The sequence below is a fragment of the Myxine glutinosa genome, chromosome 3 (genome assembly GCF_964187855.1).
Source record: "Myxine glutinosa chromosome 3, kmMyxGlut1.1, whole genome shotgun sequence".
In the NCBI taxonomy this organism is placed as follows: Eukaryota; Metazoa; Chordata; class Myxini; order Myxiniformes; family Myxinidae; genus Myxine; species Myxine glutinosa.
The window spans coordinates 155087390-155114889 of record NC_136263.1 but is presented as its reverse complement, the minus strand read 5'-3'; positions in this window follow the sequence as shown (position 1 = coordinate 155114889).

The following is a 27500-nucleotide window of genomic DNA, read 5'->3' as shown; positions in this document are numbered from 1 at the left end:
GGGGGCGTAGGGAAGCAATTACATTAATGAACAGGATGAAATAATTAAATTGATATATGTGGGGAAATTGCATGCCCAGACCAGGAATCGAACCCCGGTCCTCTGGAAAGCCCTACCTTCTGGGGGAAATCAATTGTCACTTATGAATTGTCAGATGCAATCATGAAAACAGGTTGACAGCTCGTGACGTGACTTGGCAATCTTGTGCCGTGACAACAGCGGACGGACGTTATACGAATGCACCTGTCCAAGGAGGTGTTGTAATTGTTGTATTACTGTCATAGATTATTACTCCTGTGGTTTATGGCTCACCCTGGTAGATGGTATAAACAAATCTTGTCTTGTTTTAGCACCTAAAACCGGGTCTTGGGACTTATGACTCACCATGTAGATATCTGCTTGAAGAATTTGTCAGTAACCGAGAAGCTGAGGGTGAGGGACCAGTTCGCGAGTGGAGGAGTTTCTGTGCTTGGTTCCTTGGTGATCTGGGGATTGAAAAAGTGTTTGAGAGCCTGAATTCCCTCATCATTTGGAATGACTGTGTACAAGGAGTTGATGTCCACGGTGAATAAAAGTTTATCGGAGAAGAACCTGAACTGTTCAAATATTGCAAGTACTAAGTACATTATTGATGTCCTTGATGGAGGAAGACAGAAGTTGGACAAGAGTAGCCATGTTCTTACAAAGATGACTGCAGATCAGCTCGGACCTGCCACAACTGTCCATTAACAAATTTATGGATCCACACAATTACCTTGTACTTTATCATACAGCACCCCTCCCAAATCAAAAATTCACTCCCATATTTCCAAAAATTCACTTCCATCATCCAACACCCCTCCCAATATATTTTGCCTCATGCTTTATGTCTTCCACGTGTCTTTTTGCAAACTCCAGGTGTGATGTTATTTGCCTTTTTCTCAGGAGTGGCTTCCGTCTGGCCACTCTCCCATAAAGCCTCCATTTTTGAAGGGCTGCACAGGCTGTTGTCCTTCTAGCAGATTCTGCCATCTCAACCAAGGAACTCTGTAGTTCTGCAGAATGGTCATTGAGTTCTTGGTCACCTCTCTGACCATGGTCCATCTTGCCAGGTTGCTCAGTTTGGTCTGACGGCCAGCTGCAGGAAGAATGTGGGTAGTTCCATATTCTGTCCATTTCCTAATGATGGAGCTCACTGTGCTCTTGGGAACTTTCAACACTATAAATTGTTTTAAACCCTTCCCCAGATGCAGTCACATGAAAAAGTAAGTACACCCCATGTAAAGTTTTGACTTTTTCAACATACAGCTATTTGATCTTCATTTCAACAATATTGAGAGATAAAGGTGATATAATATAACAAATATCATGAAACATTTACATTTTGTAGTCCATTGTATAATTTAAATAAACATAAATGCAAATTTTGCATGTGGAAAAAGTAAGTACACCCCGACATTTATCACGACTTCAAATACCTAAAATTAGAATCAGGTGCACCAGCTCAGGTGCAAATGATTAGAACATCGTTAGAGAGGATCTTGGAGGAACCTGTCTTATTTAAACCTCAGACATTTAGTTTGGTTTGCTCTTTGTTGTTGAAGTGTGTGGCATCACCATGCCTAGATCAAAAGAGCTCTCTGAGGCCTTCAGAAAGAAGGATATAGATGCCTACAAGTCTGGGAAGGGATTTAAAAAGATCTCCAAACAATGTGAAATCAATCATTCGACTGTCCGGAAGATCATCTACAAGTGGAGAAAATTCCAAACAACTGCCAACTTGTTCAGGCCAGGCCGCCCCAGCAAGTTCAGCCCGAGAGCATACCAAAAGATGCTGAAAGAAGTCTCTAAGAACCCCAGAATGTCAGCACGGGACCTACTGGTAGCTCTTGCCACTGTTGATGTCAAAGTGCACGAGTCTACCATAAGAAAGGCTGCACAAATTTGATCTACAAGGGAGGTGTGCCAGGAGGAAACCTTTGCTGTCCAGAAAGAACATCCGGGCAAGAATAAAGTTTGCCAATGAACACCGAGGCAAAGACCAGCACTTCTGGAACAATGTGCTCTGGACAGGTGAGTCAAAGGTAGAGCTATTTGGCCACAGTACCAGAAGACATGTTTGGCGAAAACCAAAGACAGCATTTGACCACAAGAACCTGATACCAACTGTAGAGCATGGTGGTGGAAATATTATGGTTTGGGGCAGCTTTGCTGCATGAGGGCCTGGGCAGCTCACCATCATAGAATCCACTATTAATTCTTCATTGTACCAGAGTGTGCTTGAAGATAATGTGAGGCCATCTGTCGGAAAGTTGAAGCTCAACCGAAGGTGGACCTTGCAACATGACAATGACCCTAAACATACCAGTAAATCCACCAAGGAATGGCTGAAAAGAAAGAAATGGAGGGTTCTGGAATGGCCATGTCAAAGCCCGGATCTAAATCCCATCGAGATGTTGTGGGGGGATTTGAAACGAGCTGTGAATGCAAGAAACCCCTCAAATGTCGCACAGCTGAAAGAATTCTGCATGAAGGAGTGGGCAAAAATTTCTCCCAGTCGATGTCAGAGACTGGTAGACAGTTATAAGAAACGCCTACTTGAGGTTGTTTCTGCCAAAGGGGGCAATACCACCTATTAGAGCCAAGGGTGTACTTACTTTTTCCACGTGTGAAATTTGCATTTATGTTTATTTAAATTATACAATGGACTACAAAATGTAAATGTTTCATGATATTTATTATGTTATATCACCTTTATGTTTCAATTTTGTTGAAATGAAGATCAAATAGCTGTATGTTGAAATATGTTGAAAAAGTCAAAACTTTACATGGGGTGTACTTACTTTTTCACATGACTGTATATGCCTCATAATTCTAACTATGTCCAAGCAATTGGATTGGCCACAGGTGTACTCCAATCAAGTTGTAGAGACATCTCAAGGATGATCAAAGGAAAGTTGATGCACCTGAGCTCAATTCGTAGTGTCATAGCAAAGGGGTTGAATACTAATTGACTCAAGACATTTCAGCTTTTCATTTTTATTTAATTTGCAAAAATTTCTAAAAAGAAATTCCACTTTGACATTATAGGGTATTATGTGTTGATCAATGACAAAAAATCTCAATGTAATCCATTTTGAGTTCAGGCTGTAACACAACAAAATGGGAAAAAGTCAAGGGGTGTGAATACTTTCAGAAGGCATACGCACATACATACACAAATAGAATTAATAATAATAATAATTCATTTATTTTGTATAGCGCTTTTCATGAAGCCCAAAGGCGCTTAAATTGTCTTCTGTCTTCTTTGTTATAGAGAATTGTCTTCTTTGATATAGTAGGATTTCATTATCTATTTGTATCAACTTTCAAACTCCCTTTACTGTATTTATCTAATATCACATGTTGTTTTCTCCATATCATATTCACTTTTCTCCCAGTCCCCCAGAATTTTAAATCTACGTCATTCACCCCCCCCCCCCCCGCATCCCTGACACACGCACCTCTGACTTATCCCCAGCCCACATTAACCATGCGATGGAGGATGAAACGTGATCTGCTCCTTGTTTCCCATGGTGACTGGCATACATCAAAGAACCTCCTCTTAATTTCATCCATTGCTCTCCCTGTTTGATGTGCTTTTCGTGATCAATATCAGCCTTCACCAGCAAGACGAGTTATTCTTTCATGTGAATGTATTGACCAATACTAAAGTGAGCATATATGTGATGAAGGAACGTAATTATATTTCAAATAGCAATTTCGTGTAACCTTGTCCACCACATGCGTCCTCCCACATCCCTAGTTTTGTCCAAGTCACTCTGTACTTTGTCCTTCAACCCTGCTGTGTTTACTCTGTCTCTGTCTCTCTCTCTCTTTTGTTCTGTTCAGTGTTATAGCTTTTTCACGAGCCTCGACTTTGTATATAAAAAAGAAAAAGGTGATTGTAATTGAGTGCAGCATGTCCCTGATAATATAGCCAGCAGATCTGCAAGGATTGGTGACAATAATTTTTTTTTCAAACTGAACAAACCAACCTGGTTTCAATTCTTCGTATGACTATTATGTTTCAGTCGATACATATTCACAAGAGAACAAATAAGTCATATTGTGCTGTAGAACGTTTTATTACAAACAAATTTCAACAACAAACTGCGGCCCCAGAAGCAAGCACAGCAGCAGCACAAAACAGTTTATATATTTTAGTGAATCCTTGTGAGCTCCTCCACCAACTTGATGAGGTCATCAACAGAGGCTTCTCGCTTCATTCCACTGCCATCGTCAATCTGGGGACACAAAACAACATTGACAATTTACAATAAAGAACTGGGAATTAAACCCTGGAGGGAGAGAAGCATTTCTACACTTAAATTACCTTGGGGTTACATCACACACTCAAAAAAGTGCAATCCTACAAGGACCTTCATGTATTAGAAAGATTATCCTTCAAGACTTAACAACTCTCCTAAACCCTGTCACCAACCCCTCACCTCATTTCCCTCACCTCCCTCACCTCTCCAGGGTGGACATTTGAGTGCACGTTTGCATTCTATGGGTAACGTGAAATTGGTATGACGATTAACACTGCATGCGTGAAGGAAAGTGATTCAAACGTTTGTTAGAAGTGGTAAAAATACCCAAAATAATGTGCTTCCTGCTTCAATGCATCTGCTGAAAACCAAGAAGGTGGCAAGTGAGACAACAGGATGGACAAGGTGGTGAATAACCATGAATTTGCTTAATTTAAAAAAGAACACCGTTGAAATTGATATATTATTATTTGAAGTACATGTGATGGGAAAAGCAGGCTAAAATACCAGTCCCCAGTGATGGGGAAAGTCTAAGTTAATCTATCAATTTAAATTAATTCATGGACTCATGAGGGAGGGCTTGGACCATTTTATGGTGTTACACTAAAAAAAATCCAGCCTTTTCTATTTGAGACTGATTGGTCATCCTATTTGACAAAAATTGCCATGTTGATCACTTTGGCCTCAAAACAGCCTGGAGCCAAAGCAACATAGCCCATGCCACTTCGCACACAAAAGTTGTATCTGTACCCCGAGTATGGAGTTTGGAGCTTTAAAGATGTGGCCCTGCATAAAGAACAGACCCACAGTCAGGGAGAGAGGGAGATTCACATATACATACATATGTTTATATATATATTGTTTTGGTTTTGGAATAAAGGTTAATTCCCCCTCATAGGTAGACGCACCACAACATGAAGCCTCGCGATAGTTCAGTTATTTCTTAGTGAATGTAAGCGTAGTCCTTTCCTGTGTTTAGTTTTGCGTTGAGTAAGCCAGTGAGCTTCGGTGTTCTTTTGGCGCTGAAATGCCACGTGGCAGGCCTGAACAAGTCTACCGAGGCCGAAGGGAGGCGCTGCAAGAGGAGTGGCCGGTAAGAACGAGCTGCCAATCAGGGCTCGAGGGGAGTGGCTAACCACGACGACCAGAGGCGGGGTTTGGAACATTCGAGTGAGACTCTGGGGCGGGGCGATAAAACCCTGCTCCGCCCCCCCCCCCCCCCCCCACGGCAGAAGACGGGAGATGAGTCAGAGTCGTGTGCACCTCGGTCAGAGCCGGAGAGTATCGTGAGTTCAAGTGCTGAGTTACAGTTCCCTGAGAGAGTGAGTTGAGCTTGAGCACGCACGAGAACCACGCCGCAGAACGAGTGCATGGAATTGCGGTGATCGAGATTGTACACGAACTTTCCCGTGCCCTGCGCTGTATTAATCGCGCGCTCGAGAGGACGACCCGTGCCGGGCCACAGACGCGCGATCTCCTCCAGCCTGCCTTCGCCTGCATACGTGCCGTGAACATCCGAGGGCTACGCCCAGCGAGCTGTTCCGGAGCGACCGACGGCAAAGCGCGTTTGGCGTGCGAACATTCTTCCTCCATCTCCCCGTGTGCGTGAGTGGGCCCTTTGTCTGGGTAAAAGTTAACATTGTTATGCATCTGCTCTGTGTCCCCTTTCCTTCATCCTGAATCATTGTACAGTGTAAATAAATTGTGTTCTTCCTCTGATTTGACCGTCCTGTCCCTTCCATTGATTGGCCGCGCATGGTACGAATAGAACCGCTCGAATTGGGTTCCATAAAAGTAACAGCACGAGTCACGTGAGACGCATACCGCTCGGGCATACTCGATTAAGCGTGGCTTGTGCGAGGTTCGGTCCCCGCTTTCGTGGCAGCATGGGTTAAAGGTACGTGCGAAGTTGTCCCGATACCCTTTTTCACGTTTGCTCCGCGAAGTGGCGATTCGGCCTCGCGGACCCGAATACCCAGGGGGAAAAAAGTGGGTTAACCCCCCTTTTATAACGGGAACGGGCTTCGGGAGATCCGCAACAAATTGGTAGTCAGGAGTGGGATTTGAACCCTGGAAAAAAAAATTTGGACAAATTGGCCGCAACAAATTGGTGTCTGGGACTGTGAGATAATTGGACCGAGAGTGCACTTCACGCACTCGAAATTACGAGCGTATGAAATTTAGTTTTAAAACCAAATTTATATTCGTACCATGGCTGGCCAAGGCGGTCAAATGCCGGTGGGGATAGTAGAGGAGGAATTAGTGACTCAGGACCAACAGGGACAGTTGGTAGTGGAGGAAGCTGAAGTAGGGGCAGCAGCAGGTGAAGAAAATGGTGGCGCCTCGCACGTGGCGGCGGAAGCCGGGCCCGCTGTGCAAGCCGGGTGTAACATAGAGCTGCTCTTGGCCAAAATAAAAGCATCCCTGGAGATGTCCCCGAGGTGAGTTGCGAAAATGGCGTGAATGTGTTTGGCGGGAACGGGTGTTCGGCGCGCTTGGGACAAAGGCGAGACCTGGGCGTTCGTGATGGGCCCATTGTGCGTTGTGAGAGGGAGTCCGTACCCGAGTGTGAGAGAAAAGTGTGCGCCGGAGTGTGCAGGAAAAGAGTGTGTTACGAAGTACGAGAGAGAGTGCGCGCCGGAGCGTGAGCGGGAGTGTGCACCTGGGGGTGTGGAAAAAGAGTGTGCGATGGCCGAGTGTGTTACGGAGTGTGTAACGGGAGAGTGCGCACCTGGGCGTGTGGAAAAAGAATGTGCGATGGCCGAGTGTGTTACGGAAAAGTGCACACCTGAGTGTGTAAAAAAGGTATGTGTGCGATAACGGAGTGTGTGGGAGACACGTGGGTGCCTGGGTGTGCGAGTGCGGAGATGGTCGCGAGTGGTGAGGACGCGGCTCAAGCATCGACACTGACCGAGGTAGCAGACGTGAACCCCCGGTGAGTTGTGTGCTGCAGGGACCGGAGGGAATCCGTGCTGCGTCGGTCTCACAAGGACCGGCGTGCACGATTCGTGCCTCCGGCCCCCGCACTGTATGGTTGGTGCCGTGCTGTGGCGGCAAAAGGACAATCGGCGAGGTTCAAGTGGAGGTAGGAGTTTTCGGAGCCATGCACCCTTTCGGGTGCGGTGCTCCGACCGTCGCCGGTTGGGTCACCGTGCGGCCCCGCACAGGGATGGAGCCCTGCACCTCGGCCCATTCATTCCTCCCCCCTTGGATCATAAATGCCGGACGAACACCCCATACAGGCGACCAACCACCCGCATGGATCGCTCGGCCCTTCGAGGTCGAGCCATGACAACGTACATCCACTTGGAGAGGCTCATAGTGTAGAGGACTGGTGAGAGTAGTGTACCCCCGTGGGGGAATGGTAGTGCCACCATTCCTCACACGGAGCGGGGCCCATGAGCATTAGTTTAGGGGGATGGCAGTTACAGGCACATGGGGGTGCCAGCAATGGTTGCCTCCATGGGGCACCGAAGCGAGCCGAGGGAGGGCTAGGATAATGTTAGGGATCTAGAAGACCTTAGGGACTGAGATTTAAGTAGTGACACCTGTACTATAGAGGGGACGTAGGTAGCTTAGATGCTTGATAAAGAAAATGGTGTGCATAGTGTAAAGGGATGACGGGGAAGCACGAGTTGTAGGGGAAGTAGTTAGGTAGATGATGCTATGTGTGTGAGAAGTTGTGATGTAGAGATAAATGGAATTGTCTTTGAGGAGTGATAAATAAATGGTGTGCGAGAAAAGTGGTGTAAGAATGCTTGGTGTGGAATAAAAGGTGTGGAATGCATGGTGCGAAGGAGTGAATGGGGGGGAGTGGAACCCATTCACGAAAGTCCGGGGTGGGCAGTGTAAAGCCAGGTAGAGGGCATAGGTAAATTGTATGGATATTGACACCTGTGGTGCTGTTGGTGGAAAAGTAGTGCTTTGGAGGGTGCATGAGTCAGTGACATGGCTGGGCATGTGGCTTAATTGGTGCGTGTGGTTATTGGGGCACTCCGCCACTGGTAGTTTGTCGGCCAGGTGAGGCCGCAGTTAGGCTCTGGGAGCCAGTTAGGTTAGTTGTTGAGTGGGGCCCGAGGATCCCAGGGGAAGACCCGGGTTGCCCGATGCCAAGGTGGGCAAAGAGGGGGTAAGAGCCAGGGAGGGCCTTCCCCGATTAGGTAGTCGCGGGAGCAGGTAAGCTCGGGTGGCGGCTTCAGTGGCGTAGGTGCGCAAGTAGTTGGACCTGCTAGTGGAGCCACTTGACCCAGCCCCGAAATTGTGCGAGGGCACAGAGAGAAAATTTGCGGGGGTGAGACCCAAATTCAGAGGGCACCACAGTGTGGGCAATGGAAATTCGGGTTCTTAGAACCACATCGTTTAAAGAGACCGATTGGCAGGGTACGACCCCGGGTAGTTTAAATGAGTTCATGTTATTAGAGTAGTTAGGATGAGAAATCCCTTCGCACCATCCACAGCCAGTCACCGAGGAGGACAAGCTCCACACCAGGGCTGTGTAAGCCGTTTGATAGTAAGACGCATCATGACGTGATGAGACATTGTGTTTGTCCCATTCCTTCCTTCCTGGGAGGGATTGGCAGACGAATTTGGTATCGAGGGGGATATGGGAGACAAGACGTAGTGATGGATTGTAAATACAAGGGGGGCTAGGGTAGTGTAGCCAACGTTAGGGGGTACGGACTGTTAGGGATGAGCCTGCTCTGCTCGAACTTCCGCGTACCTCGCACAGCACCACTTTGTTTTCTGTCTGCCATTGCGTCTTTTCTGCTTGCTTGTTGTGCCTCGTCTCTCCCCCCACCCCAAGACCATTTGGAGGCCGAACTGTGCAGCACCATCGAACTGTGCAGCACCCCTGCTGCACTTTGCTACATCTGTGCAGCCGAACTGTGCGGCACTTTGCTGCCGTATCCTTTTGTTATAACTTTGCTGCACATGTGCAGCACTTTGCTGCCACAAACACTTTGCTACACATTACACTTATGGACCACAAGTTTTGTGGCCTTACACCTCTGCTGTGCAGCACCTTGCTGCAAATTCACCTTGCATCTTCGGACCACTTGTTTTGAGTGGCATTAATGTCACGCAGTCGGACCACATAGGGTTGGCCCTGCTTGGCAAAGAAATAATACGAACACATTTGTTGTGCATTATTTTTATTATGGTGTGCTAGGGACGAGAAGATTTGTAAGTTTCCATAGCCCTGAAGAGCAGGAATTGGCCTGTATGCCGGTCCGGGGGCTAGCCGGTTTGATATATGCACACAGAAGATGCAAGAAGCAAAATGCAAGAAGAAAGCAGCAAATATGAATTTTTGAGTGTGTTTTTGTGTATTTTGCTGTGCTTTCTCTCCCCTCCAATCTTCGTTCCAAAAAGGACAGGTCCTGGGTCATAGAACTGTAAATAAGAGTAAGTTTTTGTGCTTGCATATAAAATGCTGCCCACCGGCTATATGTTTAGTTTGACAAATTCCGGATTCGGTTAATTGTGGGCGTGATTCTGTTAGAGTAGCTACTCAACGCAATAGATGGGACATATTTATTGTTTTAAAACTGTCGCACACACGGGTTAGAGTAAATGTTAGAGGGAACCACATCTATATGTCACATGTAAAAGTTAATTTTCCAGATCTTCCTCAAAACCGGTCGTTCCAATTTTGTTAGGTTCGACTCGGGGACGAGTCTGACGAGGGAGAGGGGTAGTGTTGCGGTTTTGAGTTTTGTACAATAAAGGTTAAATTTCGCCCTCATAGTTAGTCAAACAACAACACGTAGCCTCGCGATAGTTCAGTTATTTCATAGTATGTGTGAGAATAGTCCTTTTCCTGTGTTAGTTTTGCGTTGAGTAGAATAATGAGAGGAGGTCCTCTTCATTATTTCATTGCCTCCATTGCCTTATGCCTCTTACGCCTCCTCGTGCTGCCTTTGGCTTTTTGGCGCGAATTAACACGAGGCAGGCCAAGCAGGTTGGGTCGGGACCGAATGAGGACGGTAAAGAAGCTGACGGTAAGCGCGAGCCGCCAATCAGGGCTCAGAAGGTGTTGGCGGCAGCACTGCGTCACGGGGTGTGGTTGGAACGTTCGAGAAGGCTCAGGGCGTGTCGATATAACCGTTGCGTAAAAGCCACCAGGAGTAGTTGGCATTTGGAGAGCATCGAGCAGTTGGCATTTGGAGAGCATCGAGCAGTTGGCATTCGGAGAGCATCGAGCAGCTAGAGTTGAAGGAGCGCTGTCAGCAGTGGAGTTTGAGAGTTACGAGATCGGAGAAAGACGCGCATGAACCAAGATACGCGCTCGTATGAAAGTGGCGCTCGGTTGAGCTTAAGGCCGAGAGCCTATATTGCAATGGGTTACTCAAGTGATAGCGCGCTGGTTACTAAACGCGCTGTGGAACCGCCCAGCCACGCTGAGAGACGCGAACATTTCCTTCCTGCCTAATCTGCTGCCTTTGTTTGAGGGACGCGCTACGAGGACCCTTTTCCACCACCTGCTTGCCTTCTTCGTGGGACGTGCTGGGACCGTGGAGAGCACGCCGGGCCGCCGTTCCTGGACCACCAAGGCAGCGTGAGAACAGCATCCTGCCTGCAATTTCCCTGTGTGAGGGCGATGGGGCCCGTGTCTGGGGTTTATAATAAGACTGTTTACGTTCTGCTCTGTGTCTGCTTTCTACCAAATTGTACATTGTGTGAATGAATGAATGAATGAATGAATGAATTGCTGCATTGTGTAAATAATAATAATAAAATTGTGTTATTCCTTTTATTCGACCGTCTTGTGTTTTCCATCATTGACTAATAATAATAATAACTAGAACTGCCACTTTAAAACTGCTGGCAGTGATGACCGGTTTACTCGCACCCACTTTTGATGCAACCCCACTGTTGATACAACCCCACTTTTGATACAACCCCACTTGTGATACAACCCCACTTTCATTGGACATGCTTTGACACAACCCCCTTGGATACAACCCCGACACACACACACACACACACACACACACACACACACACACACACACACACACACACACACACACACACACACACACACACACACACACACACACACACACACACACACATCCCCCCTACCCCCTCCCACACACACACCCACACCCCTCCCCCCACACACACACACATCCCTCCCCCCCCACACACACACACACATCCCCCCTACACACACACACACACACACAAACACATCCCCCCTACCCCCACCCACATCCCCGCTACCCCCACCCCTCCCCCCAAACACACACACACACCAACCCCCCCCCCCCCACCTACACACACACATCCCTCCACCCCCACACACACACACATCCCCCCTACACACACACACACCTCACCCCCAACACACACACACACATATCCACACACACACACACACACACAAACACACGCACACCACTCCCCCCACACGGTCACACATATCCAGACAAACGCACATCCCCCTCCCCCCACCCCCCAAGACACATCCCCCACACAATCCCCCAACACACAACCCCACCCCCCCCACCCACGCATCCACACACACACACACATTTCCCCTACCCCCCACCCACATACACACACACACACATATCCCCCCACCCCTAACACACACATGCACACATCCCCCCCACCCCCACCACACACACACACAAACACACACACATATCCCCCACCCCTAACACACACACAAACACATGCACACATCCCACAACCCCCCCCCCCCCAACCCTAACACACATGCACACACACAAACACCCCCACACCCCTCCCCCCACACGAACACCCCTCCACACATACACCCCTCCACACACACAGATATCCACCCGCCCCCCTCACACCCACACACACACACACATACACACACACGCACATCCACGCACACAAACACACGCACACATCTCCCCACCCCACTCCCAACACACACACACACACACACACACACACACACACACACACACACACACACACCCCTCCACACACACACACACACACACACACACACACACACACACACACACACACACACACACACACACACACACACACACACACATCCATCCCCCCCTCCTCCACATGCACACCCCAACCCCTCCACACACACACACATATCCACCCCCCCCCCCCACCCACACACACACACACACACACACACACACACACACACCCCTCCCCCCCCCCCCCCACACCCACATCCACACATGTCAATCCATGCACTGATTGCAGAAAAAGCCATTTTAAAAAGAAAATTAACCTGAAATTGCAGACAGAATTATTTATTTTATCTGAGAAGCTAAACGCTTCTTCTTCTTCTTCAGGCGCTCATAACTTTGAGTGAAATACGATCGAGTTAAAAATAGTCAGAATTGGAGCAAATCTGTTTCATTCGTTTGTTTATATGCCTCACCTATTGATAATTCTGCAATTGGAATTTCATTTGTTGTTGAAATGACCGCGGGAGATCGCGTTATCGTGAGCACGTTCTGGCAGGGACAAATTGGTGTGTTTCTTCTTCTTTCAACCATAAAGACTTATAGCTTCGAGACCGTACATCCAATCATCTTGAAATTTTGCACACTTGTTACTCTTCATGACTCCTACTACAGTATGAAGTGTCACATCGATCAATAAAGCGATTCAAGAGATATCCATTTAAAAAAAATATTTTCGTTTAATTAACGATATCTGCCAAACCACGTGACCTATCGCAAATTCTAAAATGACATTTTAGTCGACTGACATGCTGAACAGATCTGTGAATTTTCTCCTCGATTGGATTAAAAATGAGGGAGGAGCTAGGTTTTAAAGGTTCATGCTTAAAAACGTCATAACTCTGAAACCATGTGTCGGATGATGTCGTGCTCGCTGACTTTTTTGTTCGTCATGGGTATGCGATTCTGCCTGCCAAGTTTGGGCTCGATCCGTTCAGCCATTGCAGAGAAAAAGGGGTTTTCGTGTTTTCACGAAAAACAAGATGGCGGCCGAACCACGTGACCTGCGACGTCATAATTACCATTAAAATATTCTACGGACCGAGTCCCTCCTGTGGTGAAAATTTTATCTCAATCGGCCCTATTATTGCAGAGAAAATGTTTTTTAAAGGAAATTAAAACTGAAAATGGCAAAAGCACTGGGAGATGTTGCCTGGCAGGACAAAATGGTATGTTTCTTCTTCTTTCAACAATAAAGACTTATAGCTTCGCGACCGTACATCCAATCATCTTGAAATTTTGCACACTTGTTCCGCTTGATGAGAGCTACATTCCATTAAAAATTCAAGTCGATCCATGCAGTGGTTCAAGAGTTACAAGCTTTTTTAAATTTAACTTTCATTATTTATTGCGGCCAAACCATGTGACTTAAAAAAACGTCTCAAGTAACGATTAAACATCCCCCCATGAGGAACATTTGTGTAAAGTTTCCACTCGATACCTCCACAAATTATGGAGGTGATTCCATTTCTAGTTTGAGATTTGAAAACGTCATAACTCTGAAACCACGTGTCGGCTGACGTCGTGCTCGCTGACTTTTTTGTTTGTCATGGGTATCCGAATACGCATGCCAAGTTTGGGCTCGATCCGTTCAGCCGTTGCGGAGAAAAAGGGTTTTTTGTGTTTTTTCACGGAAAACAAGATGGCGGCCGAACCATGTGACGTATGACTTCGAAAATTTTCGCATTCTGAGTTTTTTTTAACTAAGCATCTGGGGGAAAAAATCTCTTTTTCGGGGGAGAAAAACTGTGTTTGACGAATTCTAACCTCTTAACGTTAGCATTTTTGATATACTCAATACACATGTTTTTTGTTCCCATTGCAGAGTTCTTTAGAATGAGCCATTCCTCAAATTTTTCCATTGAGCCGTTTCGGAGATACAGAGGGGCAAAGTTGAAGGTGTTTTACAAGATGGCGCCCATACCACGTGACCTATGACGTCATCATTAGCATTAAAAAATTCTACGAGCCTAGCCGATCATTTGATGAAAATTTCCTGTCAATCCGACCAGCGGTTGCTGAGAAACTTAATTATGAAGTTTTCGGAGGTGCAAAATAGCGTGGAAGAATAATAATAAGAAAAACTCTAGCAGTAATAATAGGTTACTCTCCATTTCATGGAGAGTAAACCTAATAATGCATTTATTTTATATAGCGCTTTTCAGGAAGCCCAAAGACGCTTTGACAGAGTGCAAAACATAATGCATAGCAAAACATAAAGACAATTGCAAAAAAGAAGAATCAATAGGGAAATATTCAAAGCACAAAGGAGGGAGAAAGAGAGGAGATAGTCAGGGGTTAGATGCTGTGGGTTAAATGTTGAATGCAGTGTTGAACAGGTGGGTCTTGAGTGATGTTTTGAATGTGGTGAGTGAGGAGGAGTCTCTGATGGTGTGAGGTAGCGAGTTGCAGAGGGTGGGAGCAGCGATGGAGAAGGCCCTGTCCCCCCAGGATCTAAATTTGGTCCGGATGGGGGGGGGGGTCAGGAGGTTGGTACCAGCAGAGCGGAGGTTGCGGGTGGGAGTGTGTCTGGAGAGGAGGTCAGCCAGGTAGGATGGGGCCAGGTTATGGAGGGCTTTGTAGGTCAAGAGGAGGATTTTGTACTGGATTCTCTGGGAGATGGGGAGCCAGTGAAGCTTGTAAAGGACGGGGGTGATGTGGTCACGGGTCCGGGAATGGGTGAGTAGACGGGCAGCGGAGTTCTGAATGTATTGGAGTTTATTGGTGATTGTTGAGGGTGAACCATAAAGGAGGCTATTGCAGTAGTCCAGACGGGAAGTGATGAAGGCGTGGATGAGGGTTTCTGCAGCCACGGAGGAGAGGGATGGACGGAGACGGGCGATGTTTTTCAGGTGAAAGAAGGCTGTCTTTGTGATCTGTTTAGTGTATTTGTCGAAGGAGAGGGTTTGGTCAAAGATGATGCCAAGATTCCGGATGTGAGGGGAGGTGGATACTGGGAAACCGTCGATGTTGAGGGCAAAGTTATGGGTGGACTTGGTGAGCGTTTTTGGGCCAATGATGATTATTTCAGATTTATCACAGTTAAGTTTGAGGAAGTTGATTTGAAGCCAGGATTTTATTTCAGTGATGCAGTTTGTCAGGATAGAGTGGGTGGCGGTGGAGATGGACTTGGTGGAGATGAAAAGCTGGATGTCATCGGCGAAGCAGTGGAATTGGAGACCATGACGGCGGATTAAGTGACCGAGGGGGGACAGGTAAAGGATGAAGAGGAGGGGGCCAAGAACTGAACCTTGGGGGACACCTTTGGGGAGGGGAGCAGTGGGGGATTTGCAGTTATTGATGGAGATGAACTGACGTCTGTCAGAGAGGTATGATTTAATCCAAGAGAGGGCAGTGCCGGTAATGTTAAAGGTGGTTTCAAGTCGGGTGAGGAGGATGGTGTGATCGATGGTGTCAAAGGCGGCGCTGAGGTCGAGGAGGATGAGAATGTTGAGGTTGCCAGCGTCAGAGGAGAGGAGAAGGTCGTTGGTGATTTTGAGGAGAGCAGTTTCAGTACTGTGGTTGGAGCGGAATCCGGATTGGAATGTTTCATACAGGTTATTGGCAGAGAGGTGATGTTTGAGTTGAGTGGCTACAGCGCGTTCCAAAACCTTTGACAGAAAGGGTAGGTTGGAGATGGGTCTGAAGTTATTTAGGGTGTCAGGGTTTAGTCCAGGTTTTTTCAGAATGGGGGTAACAGCAGCAATTTTGAGGGATGGTGGGACGATGCCTGTAGACAGGGAGGAGTTTATTGTTGCAATGATAAGTGGAGAGAGAGCAGGAAGGGAGGCCTTGACAAAGCTGGAGGGGATGGGGTCAAGAGTGCAGGTGGCAGTTTTCATTCCGATGAGGAGTTCAGAGAGGTCAGTAGGGGAGACTGGGGAGAATTGAGACAGGGGATGGCAGGATAAGGGGGGGCAGGTGGTTTGAGGGGGAGCGGGTGCGGCAGTGGTCAAGCTGTTGTAGATGTTTTCAATTTTGCGTTGGAAGAATGAAAGGAAGGAGATGCAGTTGTCTATTGTGAATGACTGGGTGGTGGTGTTCAGGGGGCTGAGGAGTTTGTTTATTGTAGAGAAGAGTGCTTTTGGGTTTCCGGAGCCAGAGTGGATAATTTGAGAGTAGTAGGCGGAGCGGGCGCGGGAGAGGGCATCTTTATAGTGTTGTATGTGGTCCTTGTAGGCCTGGGAGTGAACTGTGAGACCTGTTTTATTGCGGAGTCTTTCAAGTTGGCGAGCACGAGTTTTCATCAGGCGGAGTTCAGGGGTAAATCAGGGAGCAGAATGGGTGAAAGAAACTGTTTTGGTTTTTATAGGCGCAAGTTGGTCAAGGCAGGAGGAGAGAGTGTGGTTGTAGTAGTCAGTGAGGTCAGAAGGGGTGTGGAGGTCAACGAAGGGAGAAGTGGACATTTTTTCAGAGAGGGTCGATGAGAATGAGGCAGGTGAAAGAGCGTTTAGCTTACGGGGAACCAAGGGGTGGTACGACTAAGCATGGTACGAATCGAACCGCTGTAATCGGGGTCCAACATTAACGGTGACTGCACGGACCACGTGGTACGCAATCCGCTCAGTGTACTCAAATTACACGTGGCTCGTGTGAGGCTTGGTTCCCCGCTTCCATGGCGGCGCAGGTATTTAGGTACGAGCGAGACCTGGTCCCGAAACCCTACCTTGCGTTTGCCCGGAAGAGGCGTTTCAAGTCTCGGTTACGCCAGGCCCTGAAAGAACAAGGGGCTTAATCCCCCCCTTGGTAAGGGTAGGAGGGGCGGCGGAAAACCGTAACAATATATATATACATATATATATACATATATATATATACACATATATACATATACATATATATATATATACATATATATATACTGTTGCGGATATGGGATTTGGCCTCCATCCATATCCGCTTGTAAATATTCCCCTATTTCCCCAATACTTCCCAACTATCCCCAATCCCCCATTCCCTAGTCCCATTTTCTGTAAACAACACTCTGTAGAACCGACCTTCCCCTATTTCCCCCATTAAATGTCGCACCCAGGTTCACCGCATCTCACGTAGACAACTATAGGACATCTTGCTTGTTATTCTTAGTCTATGTCAGTTAAGGACTCGTTTCCATTAATTCTGACTCTTCGTTGCACCAGAATGTGATTGTATGGCACCGTTAGAAAGTTTAGGACCTCCCAATACCTCCCCGCAGCTCTTCCTCATGGTACAACAACAACAACAACAACAGCGGCGGCGGCGCGGGGAGTGTGCGTCCTCACTCCGGCTTGGTTAGCCGCCATTGAACATGTGCTCCGACGGGGTTACCACGCAGGGGCTCGCTGTCAGCTCCTCGTCAAGGGCGGAGCCCGGTAACCCCCCGCACCCAATGGAAGCGGCGGACCGATTCCATTTGGGGCAGAGACAACGAGCTGAGGGCGTGTCACTCCCCGCTGAGCATGCGCAGAGAGAGGGAGGTGACGTCAGATGCGCCCCCAGCTTGGAGAGAGAAGACGCCACCTCCAAGCGCTGAATACCTCCCCGCATCTCTGGACCGGACCGCGTTTGATTCTGCCCCTGAGCCAAGGTGCACCTTGAGCTATCGACTGCCTGCCCTTCCTTGCCATCAATCCCTGTGTAAGTCAGTCTTGTCCCGTTTGTCTGTGGTCTGTCGGGGATAAGATAAGACTGTGTCTAAGTGCCCATCTTTTCTGTGCTTTACCTCTTACCGTGTAATCTACCCGTTTCTGCATCACCAATATTATATCCTCCTCCGGAGGTCTTGAGAACTGTACCCCTTGTGTCGTTGCATTTATCCCAGCCGTTGTGTCCTTTCCTTCATTGATTTAGCATAGCGCGACTTGGTCAACGTCGAGTGGAATCGGGCGGGATAGGGTTCTAATCGGGGAGTAACTGTGCGGACGCGGTAATACCAAACCGCTCGGTAAACTAACATCTAAAACCGCGTCTGTAACAATTGGTTGTCAGGAGTTGGATTCGGACCTGGGACTAAATTTGTTAGGCCCAAATTTTGGAACACCAATTGTACTATTAGAGTAACAATTGGTGTCGGGGAGTGAGATCGGACCCGAAGCGCGCTTCACGCGCTCGAAATTATTAACGGCGAAATTTGATTGTGTTTTACAAAAATAAAAACCCGAATTTTGAAAGTCGCGCTATGGCAGATCAAGACGGCTGGGTTCCGGTAGAGGAGAGTGAGGCAGGTTCGATCCAGGACCAAAATGAGGGACGAATTGAGGGACAAGAGGAGAGCGAAGCAGTGAGGGTGGCAGGTTCGCAAAATAGCGTCGTCGCGCACGAGGTTACGGGCGCGCAAAATGGCGCCTCGCACATGGCCACGGCGACCGCGCCCGCGACCGTAGTAGCGCCACCGGTGGATTTGAACCTTTTTTTAATGCAAATGAAGGCCCTTATGGACAAGAATAATGAAGAAATGGAAAACAGAATGATGGGGGCCCTTATGGGACAAATGGGAGACCAAATTGGAGGTTTGAAAAACAGTATGGGGGCCAATAGCCAACGGTTAGAACAAAGGATGGGGTCCAATAGCGAGAAATTGAGGGAGGACATGGGGTCCAATAGCGAGAAATTGAGGGAGGACATGGGGGCCCAGATCGGAGGGTTAGGGAGTAGAATAGAGGGATTAGACAATAGATTAGGGGAAATACAGGAGGGGTTAATGGGGGTAGAAAACAGAATGGCCGCTCAAGAGAATCAAATGGAAGGGATGCAAAAGGGGTTAGAGGGGTTAGAAAACAGTATGGAAGGCAAATTGAGGGACATGAGGGACCAAGCGGAAAGGGAAGTTAAACAAATGGGGCAGCAGATAGAGGGGGTCAGAATGGGGGTAGAAACTAAATTGGATGCTCACAGGGAGGAAATGGAGCAGATGAGGGTGGCATCTGGGCAGGAGATGCAAGTGATGGGAGAAGAGATCAGAAGAGGTGTGAGTGAGGAGGTCGGAGGAGTGCGCGAGGAGGTGAGGCACTGTAAGGAGCGCATGGAGAAGGAGGTGAGAAAGGGGACTGTAAAATTGCAAGGGGGCATAGAGGACCTGACGCAGGAGGTGGAACAGCTGACGGTGGGACAGACTGAGTTAGTGGAGCAGGTACAAAGGAACACTGCGGTACTAGGAGGGTTAAGAGCGACACAAAACGACATAAAAAATGACTTGATAGCGACGAAGAGGGAATGTCAGATGGTACGTGAGGGACTGACAACGAGGTTGGACGAGGTGACAGAGGTAATGGAGACGAAGGACCGGCAGGTGAGGACGCACATGGAAACGGTCAAGGTAGCCTTAGAGGACGAACTTGAGGAGACGTACCGGGAAATAAAAGAGGTGAAGCAGAAATTAGAAGAAGTGGAAGAAGGGGTGAGCGAAATTAAGAAGCGACGGAGAGGGGATAAGAAAGAGATAAAAGAGGAGATAAAAGAATTGGTCCAAAGTCTGTGTTCGGATCGTGATGATGTGCTCACTAACCGGATGAGGGATTCGCAGGTGATGGAGGAGAAGCGAAGAGGAAGAGGACCTGGTGTAAGTGGTGACCAATATGGTCGTGAGTATGATGCGCCAGGTGATTTAATGAGCTTGGGGGTCGAGATGGACCCGGGTGTTCGTGAGAGGCCGTTGGTGAAGTGTGCGACAGGTCTGGTGTGCGAAAAAGGAGGTGTGCGAGAAAGTCCGACTCTGGGGTGTGTGAGGAAAAAGTGCGTGCCAAGGAGTGAGCGTGCTGGCGAGAGTGAGTCGGTCGTAGCGCGTGTGCGAGGGAGCACATGGAAGCGCGTAGTGAGGAGTGTTACGGAGGGTGTAAAGGGAGAATGCACGCCTGTGGTGAGTGTTAAAGAGGATGTAACGGGAGAGGGTGTGCGAGAAAGATGTGTGACGGACAGGTGCATGGGGAAAGAGTGCGCTGTCAAGAGTAAGGGTGAGTGCGCTGTCAAGAGTGGAGGTGAGAGTAGTAAGAGTGACACGGAGCGTGAGTTGGTTGTGACAGGTGAGAAAGGAAGTACACCTGGAATGGTAGAGCGTGTGTGGGAATGCACGCTGGAATTGGTAGTGAGGCACGTGGTTGGGTGTGCGAGTGAGGGCACACCTGTGATTGTCACAGAGGAGGTGACCGAGGAAGGGGCGCGAAGAGGTGTGTTGGTGAGGTGTGCGACCAACGAATGTGTGCCAAAGTGTTCGGTGGTCAGGTGTGTGACCAAGGCTGTGAGTGGAATGAGTGTACCTGGGGGTGTAAGGAAAGGTACGAGGAGCATGGGAACAGCTGGAGGTATGAGCAAGAAAGGGGTAGCGTATGCTTGTAAGCATCCAGGTGAGGCATCGACGGTAACCGGGTTAGCGGTTAAAGCGACTTTTAGCCGAATCGGGCCCTCGGTGCGTGCCGGGCCTCGCTTTGAACGGCCGCGTCCGTGCTCCACTAGGCGGAGCGGGCAGCCCGATAGGAAGGGTCGTCATGGCGACCACTTTTTGTTGAGGCATTCCGGCAGGTCGAGATCGGGCCATGGGATGGCTCCGTGCCGAGATGGTGCGTGGGATCTCGGCCCGGGTAAACCTCCTTCCCTGCACCGAATGCGGGACGTATCGAGCCGCTGGCACCAAACAACCCGCATTCATGGCTTGGCTGTACGAAGCCGGGCTGTTGACGTGAATTGGCGCACCGAGAGGCATTAGTAAGTAGACTGTGTGATGAGGTTAGTGTTTTGGACCCAAAATTAGAAAAAAACAAAATTTGATGATTGGCAAAGGATTGGCAGTAATGATTGGCAGATGATGGGTAGTGATTGGCAAATTTTTGATTTGTTGAAATTTGATGTGCCAAATTGGTAGTGGGAGATGCCCGATGTGGTGGGATGGCAACTCTGTCATCCCTCACAAAAAAGGTGGGGCAAATGCGCTATAGCTTAGGGGGTGTATGGCAGTGAAAACTAGCCCGGGTGGGTTAGGATATTGATAGGGATCTAGCGAAGATGACATTAGGTGACGTTAAGGTTAGTTAGTGACAAGGATACCTGTAGTGGGGACGCAGGTAGATTAGTATGGATGATAATGACGAGGGAGCGCAATAGTTTAAAGGGACGACTGGGAAGCGCAAGTTTCAGAGGGGAGTAGCTAGATGAGATGATGCTGTGTGAGAACTGGACAGGTGTGTGGAGCAGTGAGGGAGTAGTGAGTGTTGTGGATCAGCGCGAATGCGCTTGGGGAGAGAAGGGTGCAGGTGGCACCAGGTGTGAGAGCACAGGTGTGCAAGTACAGGTGTGTGGAATACATGGAGTATTGGAATGAGTGGTGTGGAGAGAGTTGGAGTAAGTGGTACGGAGTGGTGTGCATGGTGCGAAGGTGTGGATGGGGGAAGAGTGGACCCCTTTCACGAGTACCCGGGGCGGGTAGTGTAAGTGTTAGGTAGAGGGTATAGGTAAATTGTGGTTGGATATTGGCATTTGTGGTGCGGTTGCAGAATGGTATTGTGGATGGGTGCATTCGTGTTGTGGAAATGGCTGGGCGTGTAGCCTGTTAGTGTGTGTAGTTGGTTTGGGCACTCCACCACTGGGAGGATGTCGGCCAGGTGAGGCCGCAGGTGGGCTCTGGGAGCCGGTAGTAGTTGTTGTGGATGGGGCCCGAGGATCCGGAGGACGGACCCGGGTAGCCCAGTGCCAGAGGGCACCAAGGGGTGACAGAGCCAGGAGAGGGCCTTCCCCAGTTAGTTAGGTTAGGGTGAGGAGCAGGTAAGCTCGGGTGGCAACTACAGTGGTGGAGGTGTGCAGGTGGGTAGACCTGCTGGGAGAGCTACACGTCACAGCCCAGAAATTGTGCGAGAGCACCGAGTGTTGAATCGGGGGAGTGAGACCCCAAATTGAGAAGCACCACAGTTTGGTCAAAGGGAATTGGTTTTTAGAACCCATAGTGTAAGTTGGCCAATGGATTGGCAGGGAAAGACACCGGGTAATGTAAAGTTGTTAAAGTCATTTAGGAAATAGTTAGGATTGATGAACCTGTCGCACCATACGCAGCCACTTACCTGAGGTGATGATGATGACTCCACACCTGTGTTTTCTTTGTTCTGTGTTGCAGGAAGGGAGAATTGCTGTTTGGATTTGTGAGACGCATCACGACGTGGATGAGACATTGGGGTGATTCCATCTCTCCCTCCCTAGGAGGGACTGATGATGAATTGGTGATGGCAAATTTTGATGTTGAGTTGGAGATGGCAAATTTTGATGAGAGTTGGAAATGGCAAATTTGATTGGTTAGGAGGGAGAGAAGACGAATTTGGTTTATGGGAGGAAAGGGGAAGACAGTAGGGACGGTTGTTGATGTGTAAAGTAGATGTTTATGGGTAGTGTTGTGTTTTGTGGATACAGTAAGGAGTAAGGGGGGGGCAATGTAGGTTACCTGGTGGGGGGGGGGGGGGCGTACGGTAGGAACGTACCTGTCTCACCTGGTTCCCATGTGCCCCCAGTGTGCATTACCTTGTATTGCGTGCACTTTTGCGCCCTTACCACCTTACTCACTTGCTTCTTTTTGTCTCCCACCTCCGAGGATCTGGCTTTGGGGCAGAGAGAGAAGAGAGAGAGGTGCTGGCTCCGCAGTTGTGGGCCTGTACTTTTGCTGCTTGCTGCCTGGATCGATACACCATATTATGGACCGCAATTTTTGTGGCCGCCCACCATGGACCGCAGTTCTTTTGCGGTCAAGCACCACCCGTGGATGGACCTATGGGTCAACGTGGCACCTATGCCATACAGGTGAACCACTTTTAGTTGGCCCCCTGACGGCCACAATTCAGAAATGGACGCGGTTGGCGCCTTTCTTTATTTTTTAAGGAAGCTAGAAGGCCAAGTGCTTCAAGAAGGCAAGACCAGCGGCAGAACATCGGCCGGCTGCGACACCACCGGTGACTATGAACATTTTATTGGTGCACCGGATGGTGCTGACTGTGTTATGGGGTGGTGCTTTTGGTGCTTGGACGGGGTGCTCTGCACATTATTAAAGGCCGTAGGGCCACAGGGCACTCGTGGGTTGGTGTATCGATGCTGGCATGCGTGCTCTCTCTATGCATAACATCTGCATGTGTTCCTCCAAAAACAGGTCCTGGATCGTAGTGTAAATATCAGTGCAGTCTTGTGTAAATAATGCTCCCTACCGGCTGTATGTTTAGTTTGAGGATTCTTTCCGCGATTCGGTTATCCTGTGGGTGTGTTTCTGTGAGGAGAAGGGTGCAACGTCGCAGGGGGACATATTTACTCATTTGTGAACATCTGTAAAGCTGTCGCACTCAGGGTTGAGTTAATAGTAGAGGGAACTACATCTGAGTGCCACACTAACGTAGGTAAAAATTTATCGGGTCGGGGCGCCCCGAGGTAGAGAAGGGTGCAATGTTGCGGATATGGGATTTGGCCTCCATCCATATCCGCTTGTAAATATTCCCCTATTTCCCCAATACTTCCCAACTATCCCCAATCCCCCATTCCCTAGTCCCATTTTCTGTAAACAACACTCTGTAGAACCGACCTTCCCCTATTTCCCCCATTAAATGTCGCACCCAGGTTCACCGCATCTCACGTAGACAACTATAGGACATCTTGCTAGTTATTCTTAGTCTATGTCAGTTAAGGACTTGTTTCCATTAATTCTGACTCTTCGTTGCACCAGAATGTGATTGTATGGCACCGTTAGAAAGTTTAGGACCTCCCAATACCTCCCCGCAGCTCTTCCTCATGGTACAACAACAACAACAACAACAGCGGCGGCGGCGCGGGGAGTGTGCGTCCTCACTCCGGCTTGGTTAGCCGCCATTGAACATGTGCTCCGACGGGGTTACCACGCAGGGGCTCGCTGTCAGCTCCTCGTCAAGGGCGGAGCCCGGTAACCCCCCGCACCCAATGGAAGCGGCGGACCGATTCCATCTGGGGCGGAGACAACGAGCTGAGGGCGTGTCACTCCCCGCTGAGCATGCACAGAGAGAGGGAGGTGACGTCAGATGCGCCCCCAGCTTGGAGAGAGAAGACGCCACCTCCAAGCGCTGAATACCTCCCCGCATCTCTGGACCGGACCGCGTTTGATTCTGCCCCTGAGCCAAGGTGCACCTTGAGCTATCGACTGCCTGCCCTTCCTTGCCATCAATCCCTGTGTAAGTCAGTCTTGTCCCGTTTGTCTGTGGTCTGTCAGGGATAAGATAAGACTGTGTCTAAGTGCCCATCTTTTCTGTGCTTTACCTCTTACCGTGTAATCTACCCGTTTCTGCATCACCAATATTATATCCTCCTCCGGAGGTCTTGAGAACTGTACCCCTTGTGTCGTTGCATTTATCCCAGCCGTTGTGTCCTTTCCTTCATTGATTTAGCATAGCGCGACTTGGTCAACATCGAGTGGAATCGGGCGGGATAGGGTTCTAATCGGGGAGTAACTGTGCGGACGCGGTAATACCAAACCGCTCGGTAAACTAACATGTAAAACCGCGTCTGTAACAATACATATATATATATATATATACATATATATATACTATTGTGGATATGAGAATTGTGTTTTTTTTTTTGTTGTTGTAAAATATCACCCTCCTTCCTCCATTTAGTGTATAAAGGTCAAAGGTCGTGCCCGTAGTTATTCCATATACAATCACGTAGCAAATCATAGATTTCCTCCTTGTTCAGTAGTTATCTCCTTATTATGTGTATTAGATTAAGGCTTTGTCTTCCATTAATTAACACTCCATTGCACCGAATTCAAACAAGGTAGATTCCCTTCACATTCCCCTTTTGTCATGCCAACTGCATTGGGCGGTTTTCTGCATTCCGCTGCTGCTTTGGAGTTGTGGTTTTTCGCTGCAAGACTCCATTACGCACGAGGTCATCTCGGAGCAGAAGGTGGGAGGAGTCAGCCCAGCGCCAGGAACAAGGCGTGGCCTTGCAAACGCCTCCTCTAGGGGCGGGATCGGTGAGCCCTCGCGACCAATCAAGGCCGAGGCGAGCTCACCGATGGGCGTATCGTGGAGGCCGGCGGCTTGATCACCCCAGGGGCAATAAAAGCGCGCGCGGAAGCCCTTTGAGAGAGAGAGCGAACCCGTCACGCAACGCCCCCACGTCAGATGCGGCACACCACAGCAGTTTGAACCAACGGAGCTTTGAAACCACCGCGGTTTTTGACCATGGCAGCTTTGAGCGGTTACGGCAGTTGCAGCCTCGAAGCAACGTCGCCGTACGAGAGACGGTTGAGGAGAGCCGGCGGCTGCCCAACTCGAGCCACGATCATCCCAACCACCCGGACCCTTCCCGCCATTCGTTCCTGCCATCATCCCCCGTGTCGGTGTGCTCGTAGTCTGTCTTTTGTCTTGTCCCTGGGTTTATTAGTAAGACTGTTTAATATAAGCTAATATTGCACTGTGTCTCCTTGCTCCTTTCTGTTAAGTTATTTTCTTATCCTTTCCATTCTCCTTGGTTATTTTTGGTCTTGTTAATAGTTCGCAATAAATCATATTTGTTCTTCCTACTTCTTCTTCTTCTCTTCTCACATTCGGTCTCTTTAGTGATTTCCAGATTGAGGGTACGTGGCGCGATTCGGCCGACGCACATAAATCGGGTCTAGCCTTTGGTAACCGGCTCACACCGCAGTTCGCTTCGCTCGGCGTTATCCATCCATTACGCTGCGGCCGTGAGCGGGGGAGTATTTCCTCGCGTACCGGGAAGCGCTGGTATTTAGGTCATAGGACGGTTGGGCCTAATACCCTACCCAGCGCCGACCGGGCGTGGCGTCATACCCCCGGGACCACATCGGTCAGTCATAAACGAGGGGATTAATCCCCCCTCGGTAAGGGGAGAGAGGCCGACGTTCGATTCCTTAACAATACATATATATATATACATATATATATACATACATATATATATATACATATACATATATATATATACATATATATATATATATATACATATACATATATATATATATATACATATACATATATATATATATATATATATACATATATATATATATACATATACATATATATATATATACATATATATATATATATATATATACATATATATATATATACATACATATATATATATATACATATATATTTATATATATATATATATATACATATATACAGTGGAACCTTGACTTACGAGTGCCCCAACTTACGAGTTTTTCAAGATACGAGCCGTCGCTCGGGCGGTTTATTGCTTTGAGATGCGAGCCGAGATCTGAGTTACGAGCTTTCGCCACCCGGTCACGTGGTTATCTTGCCGTGCAAGTACAGTATCTCTGTCGTATAGCGCTGCATTTTTGTTTTCGCATGTTGGTTATTTTGAGTTTACGCCACCAGGTGGGTTCTGGTCACGTGGTTATCTTGCCGTGCAAGTACAGTATCTCTGCCGTCAACTTGTTCAGAGTGCCGGCGATAGCTCGCCTTCTCTTTGTGGAAAACACGGTGAGATCCTTAACATCCAACAACTAATGGGACGCAAACGGGGCGCCCAGTTTAGCGGTACACACATTGATGAATCACCCTGCCTGTGATTCACCCATGACAGGTTATAGCTGGGTCGGGATTCAAACCCAGGCTGGACAGTTTAGACTTTAGAGTCAAGTGTGCGTACCTCCAGTCCAGGCCATCCTGCCAACTTGTATGCTGCATACAGGTGAAATATAAAGCGCGAGATATTTTTATATATACTGTATATTTAAAAAAAAATTGGTGTGGTTTTTGGCGGGCTGGAACGGATTAATAGCATTTCAATGCATTTTAATGGGGAAATTTGATTTGAGAAACGAGCAATTTGAGTTACGAGCTCGGTCACAGAACGAATTAAACTCGTAAGTCAAGGTTCCACTGTATATATATATATATATACATATATATACTCAAAGGCAAAAGTTATTGTGACACACAAACAACAAACAGAATCAGTGTTAAACTTTTACTGCCGCGAATGAAATGTTATTACATGGAAAGACAAATGTTTCAAGGTATGGTAACGATCAACAGTCCATAAGAACAGTGCACCTGGCATATGCAAATGAGCCACAACACAAGAGGGGGTTCACAAGCAAGTTCACACAGTCAGTAGCGAGTGTGTCCACCTTGTGCATTGATGCAGGCCTGGCACCTTCGCCTCATTGAGGCCACTAAACGTCGATGAAAGTCCTTGGGAAGATCATTCCATATCCGAGGAAGGATTTGGTGGAGTTCCTGCAGCGTTTTTGGAGGATTCG